Here is a 7,671-nt window from a genome sequence, read left to right on the forward strand (position 1 = left end):
TTATGTTTCAATTCTTATCTTTTATGTGAGCATCATTGTCATCATCATGCCTAGCTAAAAAGGCATTAAAGGAAAGCGCTTGTTGGGAGACAACCCAATATTTATCCTTACTATTTTTGTGTGTCCACATGATTATGCTACTGTAGTAATCATGTTTTATAGCTTTTGTTTCAATAAAGTGCCAAGTAGAACCTTTGGGAAGACTTGGGTGAAGTCTTTATGATCATGCTGTAGAAAACAGAAACTTTTGCGCTCACGATATTAGCTGCCATTTTTTACTGGAGAGTTCTTTTAGGTTGATTCTTTTTGCATATGATTATAGACAAATTCCTCAGGTCTACCAATTTATTTTATAATTTTTGGGCTTCCAGAAGTATACGTTTGATACAGATTACTACAGACTGATCTGTTTTTGACAGATTCTGTTTTCATTGTGTTGTTTGCTTATTTTGATGAATCTATGGCTAGTATGTAAGGGTATGAACCATAGAGAAGTTGGAATACAGTAGGTTTAACACAAATATAAATAAATAATGAGTTCATTACGGTTCCTTAAAGTGGTGATTTATTTTCTTACACTAACGGAGCTTACGAGTTTTGTTTTGAGTTTTGTGTGGTTGAAGTTTTCAAGTTTTGGGTCAAGAGTCGATGGACTATGGAATAAGGAGTGGCAAGAGCCTAAGATTGGAGATTCCCAAGGCACCCTAAGGTATTATTCAAGGACAACCAAGCAACTAAGCTTGGGGATGCCCCGGATGGCATCTCCTCTTTCGTCTTCGTTCATCGGCAACTTTACTTGGAGCTATATTTTTATTCGCCACGTGGTATGTGTTTTGCTTGGAGCGTCAATTTATTTTGTTAGTATGTGCTTGATGTTATTTATAATAATGTTTTGCATATTTATTTGCAATAAAAATTTCAAGAATAGCCTTTACCATGCTTATTTTGCTAGTATACATGTTGCTGTTTGAAAACAGAAAGTTTACCGCTGTTGCAAACATTCCCTAGAAAAGTCAGAGAGTGATATAATGTTGAATCTTTTTGCATATTGAGATATGATAAATTCATTACAGTGGGAATTTTATTTCATAATTTTTGGAGTTAGGGAAGTATGATGAATCTTGCATTCTTTACAGACTGTACTGTTTTGAAAGATTGCTGTTATGGTTGCATTGTTTGCATATGTTTGCTTGTTTAATGATTCTATTTGAGGATAGGAGTATTAAATATGCAGAGACATTTAGTATTCAATGTTGAATAATGATGTTAGTAATTTGTTACAGTAGAAAATGATAAGGTTTTGCATTGGTTTATACTAACCTATCTCACGAGTTCTTGTTGAGTTTGGTGTGGATGAAGCTTTTGATAAAAATAGAAACCATGATATGAGAGGAATTAAGGAGACACAAAAGTTCAAGCTTGGGGATGCCCAAGGCACCCCAAGATAATATTCCAAGAATTTTCAAGCATCTAAGCTTGGGGATGCCCCGGTAGGCATCCCACCTTTCTTCTTCAACAACTATCGGTTAGTATCGGTTGAACCTAAGTTTTTGCTTCTTCACATGAGTTGTGCTATACTTGCAATGTCATTTTCTTTTGCTTTGCTTGCTGTTTGAATACAATACCAAGACCTGAAATTCTTAAATGAGAGAGAGAGAGAGTCTTTGCATAGTTGCATAATTATTTATCTACTCATTGATCTTCACTTATATCTTTTAGAGCACGGCGGTGGTTTTATTTTGTAGAAATTAATGAACTCTCATGCTTCACTTATATTATTTTGAGAGTCTTAAATAGCATGGTAATTTGAATGAAAACTATCATAGGAAGTGAACTGGATGCTATGATCAATTTGATACTTAATAATTGTTTTGAGATATGGAGGTAGTGATATTAAAGTCATGCTTGTTGGATGATTATGAATTTAAAGAATGCTTGTGTTGAAGTTAGCAAGTCCCGTAGCATGCACATATGGTTAAAGTTGTGTAACAAATTTGAAGCATGAAGTGTACCTGGCTTGTGCATCCTTATGAGTGGCGGTCGGGGACGAGCGATGGTCTTTTCCTACCAATCTATCCCCTTAGGAGCATGCGCGTAGTGCTTGGTTTTTGATGACTTCTAAATTCTTGCAATAAGTATATGAGTTCTTATGACTAATGTTGAGTCCATGGATTATACGCACTTTTACCTTTCCATCATTGCTAGCCTCTTCGGTACCGTGCATTGCCCTTTCTCACCTTGAGAGTTGGTGCAAACTTCGCCGGTGCATCCAAACACCCGTGATATGATACGATCTATCACACATAAACCTCCCTATATCTTTCTCAAAACAGACACCATACCTACCTATTATGGTATTTCCATAGCCATTCCGAGATATATTGCCATGCAACTTTCCACCGTTCCGTTTATCATCATCATGACATACATTACTTTTGTCATATTGCCATTGCATGATCATGTAGTTGACATCGTATTTGTGGCAAGGCCACCATGCATTATTTTTCATACATGTCACTCTTGATTCATTGCACCATCCCGGTACACCGCCGGAGGCATTCATATAGAGTCATATTTTGTTCTAGTTTTGAGTTGTAATTCATATGTTGTAATTAATAGAAGTGTGATGATCATCATTATTAGAGCATTGCCCAAAGAAAAAAAAGAAAAAAAAGAAGAAAGGCCAAAAGAAAAAAAAAGCCCAAAAAAAGGAAAAGAAAAAAAAATAAAAAAAATAAAAAGGGCAATGTTACTATCTCTTTTTCCACACTTGTGCTTCAAAGTAGCACCTTGTTCTTCATGTAGTGAGTCTCATATTTTGTGCTTCAAAGTAGCACCATTAAGGATAGTATAATCGCACCTAAACCGAGCTTCCACAGTGATTTGCGTTTTCGGTCGTTCGTTTTCCTGATCTGGGACTTCCTGGCCGTCTGATTTCGTGGGTGTGGCGATCTGTGTTAATTGGCCCGGCTGTCCTGTGGGCTGCTGCTCCACGCGCCGAAACGGAGGCCTCTGGTATACTGGTCCATCGGTCAGCCCATTCCAGCGCTTCGCTAAAGCTGGTCCACTCCTGGGCTTCGCTAAAAGGGGATAGGAGCGACCGCGTCCATCCAGTCCACTCCCGACGATTACCTAAAAAAAGTCCAGTCCCGATGCGACCTTCGAGGCGCAAAGAGGAGCGGCCGGTGTTCGTCGGTCGATTGGATCCACCGGGGTGTGCGAAAGAGATGGGATGGGATGTGTCGCCGTTCCCAGACCGATCGATCGCTGTCGCTCCTGAAAAAAAATCGCTCGACGCGAGGGGGGAAGGGGATCCGCCGCCGCACGCGATTCTCATCGACGACATGGCCACTCGTTCGAGCGAAAGTGCTCCGGCGAAGTTGTGCCGCCGCCGGCACCGCCACCGCCACCACTACCGCTCGAGGTCGGTGGATCTCTGAGGCAACCTCATGCTCCGATCCGAACGGGGCGGCTGGACTGCCTGCGTGGCGGTGGACGACGTCGCCCAGGCCAACAACAGCATCCAGCGCCTCAACGACTTCCCCTCCATGGCGCACATCTCCGGGATGGGCCTCAAGGTCGTGCGTTGATCACGGCCTTCTCCAACCTCTGCGCAGTCAACCTCTCCGGCACCGATGATGAAATCATTTCTGCTATCGCTGCATTACTACATCCTCCGCTTGCTCATATATCATGCTGTGTAGGATGTTTGCCTTTCTTCATTCCGTTTCTGTGACCTCTAGCCATTTGTCAGACATGTTTTTTTTTCTTAGTTTCCATTTTGCCCGGCATCTTGCTCACTCCCTTATTATCCAGCTGACTTCTTGTTGACTGTTGCTTGTTATAGGAATTGCCCTGCTCGTTTGCTCAAAGGTTCTTTATCCCCAGAGTGTATGTATCACTCGGAACTGAGAGTCTGCTCCTGGACAGGTACAGTTGTTTTCTAATACCTACATCTTATATCTATGCACCATCGAGGATCTGAAATCAGTTGTCCAGTTTGTCCCTCAAATAACGTAGTTAGTCCTTTTCCTATGGTGTAGGACATTCGTTTCGTATACATGATTTCCCAGCAGCAATTTATACACAAGCTAACTCCAAAGAGATGACTGATCAGGCTAATCGCAAAGCTATTCAGGGAGGAAAGGCGTAGTACTAGAAGAGGAAAAGACGCAGATCTTGTCATCTTGACACCTGACACTTGAACCATCTTGCCAGAATATCTGAAATACGAATTTGTGAAAATGTTCTACCATACTCTATATCCATCTCAGATTAAATTCCAAACACGCAACCCACTTTTAAGACCGCCATGTAAGAGTTGAGATGGTGGTCCTTTTAGGACACCTTTTTTTGTTACTATAAGAAATTGTCTTCGTATTTATTTATGTATGTATATTATGAACAAATTTTCATCCTACAATGTTTTTTGAGTTATTACTTATTACTCCCTCCATTCCTTTATATAAGGTGTATTTGTTTTTCCAAAGTCAAACGAGTGCATGTTTGACCAAGTTTTTAGAAAAATATATCAATATCCACAATATGAAATTTATATCATTTGATCGATCATGAAAGGTAGTTTCATATTTTATCTATTAGGTATTGCAGATGTTTCTATTTTGTTCTATAATCTTGGTCAAACTTTTAAATGGTTAACTTGCACGGAAACCAATACACCTAATATTCTGGAACGGAGGGAGTACTTACTAACTGGAGCACCTCATGTTTTTAAAAGGGAAACTAACATGAAACAACTTTACTATGTTTATCTTCCCCTATTATGTATATTTAGTCAAGTTTAGCCTTTGCGATGGAATTGTATATAACAACATTAGTTGTCCTGTTCACTTTCATCAATGAACAACAAAGATTTCACCGCCAGAAAAATAAGATATGGATTAGCATCCCTCTGGACAAATAAGAACTGTCTGATTCATATTTTTCTCGTGCAAAAATGCAGCATGCTTAATTCTATGGGTGACATTCATAAATCCGTATGTGTTTGCAACAACATAGAGGGATAATATGCGATTGCTATTTTGTGGATCAGGTACATACTTGGAGATAACATGATGGTAAGAAGGCAAGAAGCAGGTACATGTATAGGTGGGTTTTTGGTGTCTCAGAGGGGCACATGTGAAGTATCCACACCAAAGCATGTCGAGTACCTCATGGCTTGTATCAGTGCCCAGCTTGACGACGAACTATTCTCTGAAAAGCTTGCTAATGAATTTCTGTTCAATTATTGGGTACGTGAAAAAGGAACACTGATTTGGTCTGATCGTGTATTGTTGTGCCAACAGGGGCTACATTCCTTCTAAACTTCTGCGGCGTTATCAACGCGATCTTAAAGTGCAAGGTGTGTGCGCACATATAACACTTAGCAGATTATTGTGAATCTTAAGGAAGGAGCACATCTCAAGGCTAAGCATTTTGTGCTCTTATCTTGGGTAATATCCGCTCTTTAATATACAAGAAGTTCAACTCTGGAGTAGTTGTCACGAAAGCAAAGATCTAAGTCAGGTAAGGTAGTATGTATGCATCTTCAGTTACTATTTTTTGCAGCATGTCTAAAGGTAAAAGTAGCAGCCTGATGCCATGTACAACACTACAAAATGAAGGGTTTTCCAGCATTAGTGGCAGGAGATGCAAATCAAGAAAATTGCATACTGTAAGGTGTGCTCCTTCATGTAGCTACATATAGCCTTGGTTAAGGAAATTCTAAAATGAATGTTTGCTGAAATTCTCATGTAGATTTAAATATTGGCTTTGATCATGTTTCAAATACCAGGATATAGGCAGCCTTGCAAGAGATCATGAGAACCTGGAAGGTCATTGTTCAGCGTTCTCAATATTACATATCATATAGTTGCGTGATGCCCTTAAATCTTGAGTTCCTTTTGCTCAAAGTTGGGGAATTTGTGAGGCCATTTTGGACGCTATGTGTTCATGGTGTATACTTTGTATAGTGATTGGTCTTACTACTGAAGCTGACATATTTACTCTTCTATGTGTTTTTTTATTGTTCTTTTATGAACAAGTATTGGTCAGTGCTATGTTTTCTTAATCGAGAAAGTTCAATTCGTTAAAGTTCTTAGAAGGCAAAAACTTATTTAGTATTTAATATTTATTTCATGCCACTACTTATTAGCAGGAAATTCTATTGCCATTGTTGTTCTTAAAAGACTAAAAAAGATTAGTATTATATTTTTCATATATCATACATAGAAGAGTAAATATGTCAGCTTCAGTAGTAAATATGTCAGCAAATTTATTCAGTTTGGTACTTTTGTCCGTTCAAAGTTTATGTGTTAATCTGGGTAAGTAACTGTTTACTTGTACTACAACCGATGCTAATTAAGCTAAAGGTTTTATGAGTTGGTAGTACGTTGAATTGTTTTGTGAAAAGCAGTAGCAGGCACATATGAACTTGAAAACAGAAACTAATATAATGGTCATGGTTTCATCCTCTCCGATGACTAAGGAATCTTAAGATATTTTGAGTCATAAGAGGAGCTAACCGTAGCTTCCATTTTAGTCTTATATACAAGTATGCCATCTTAGGTGAAACAAGTAGATAGGATACTATTTTCTGTCCTTCTGTGTTCTCCTAAAATTTGTTCAGGACATTGTGAACTAAATAACTTACATATCTATTTTGAAAGAATGTAGGATCCATTTCCATTTTTCCTGACGGTGCATTTTTTTACTGTCCTAAATTTCGTCAGAGTTTCTTTCATGAAATTTAGGCCTGACATATTTCTACTTAATATTACCGATTGTTCATTTCAATGCAATGCAGTTGTTTTGACTATTTGTATGCTTTATTTTTTTTGCGGGGTGACTATTTGTATGATTTACATGCACAAAAAAAAATCAACGGACGATCCTATCGGAACTTGATGATTTTCAGAACCTAATTAGACCGGACTTGTACAAGAACAACACTTGGGAACCTGGAAGGCCGGTTGTAAGCTCGCCCACCTGCGTTTGATCCACATGGCTCCAATCACCTGAAATTTTCTGAAACTTTTGTTGCTTCCAGGTAAACGAGTGGCGATTTGTTGGCTCGATCGCATGGTTGTAAGCTCGTTTACCTATGTTTGATCCACAAGGGTGCATCATTTGTGCCTAACAACGTACCCATAAGGAAGGAAACTTTCCTCTTCAACCACGTATTTGTGTGTGTTTCCAGTCACTTGCATGAATGAAGTTTGCCTGGTGAAAATATGGTACAGTTTTTTGTGTGTGTGATGTGTTTTGTTGCTTATGAAGGGGAGCTGCATGGGTTCTGAAAGGCTGAAAATTATACAACTACATTTATGCAGCTTTAACCCTGTTACCAAGGTTCACATGGATTTAAGTGTTTTTTCCTCTCTTTGAACAAGCTGAAAACATCAAGTTCACCTTCGAGCAGAAGATGATGTGTTTTGGCTTGAGAAAAAATTGACGTGGCAGACGATATAACTCCAATCAAGACTGAACCTCAAATGATCTGCTTAAGAACAGATGTAGGAGCATTTGACATTTATTCACCTTGGAGCAGAAGATGGTGTTTTTGGCTTGAGAAAAAAATTGAGGTGGCTGACGATACAACTCCAATCAAGCTGAACATAAATGATCTCCTTAAGAACAGATAGAGCAGCATTTGACATTTGTTAAAGCTTA

At 38.9% G+C, this 7,671-nt stretch overlaps 1 long non-coding RNA gene across 1 annotated transcript; it reads left to right on the top strand.

The window, feature by feature from the left end:
• Positions 1 to 3,134: 3,134 nt before the first annotated feature.
• LOC123082584 (uncharacterized) lies at positions 3,135 to 6,013 on the top strand. The gene is made up of 2 exons (XR_006439074.1): positions 3,135 to 3,930; positions 5,054 to 6,013. It is a non-coding gene; the product is annotated as an uncharacterized lncRNA (long non-coding RNA).
• Positions 6,014 to 7,671: the final 1,658 nt, after the last annotated feature.

Source organism: Triticum aestivum, chromosome 4A (genome assembly GCF_018294505.1).
Source record: "Triticum aestivum cultivar Chinese Spring chromosome 4A, IWGSC CS RefSeq v2.1, whole genome shotgun sequence".
Lineage (NCBI taxonomy): Eukaryota > Viridiplantae > Streptophyta > Magnoliopsida > Poales > Poaceae > Triticum > Triticum aestivum.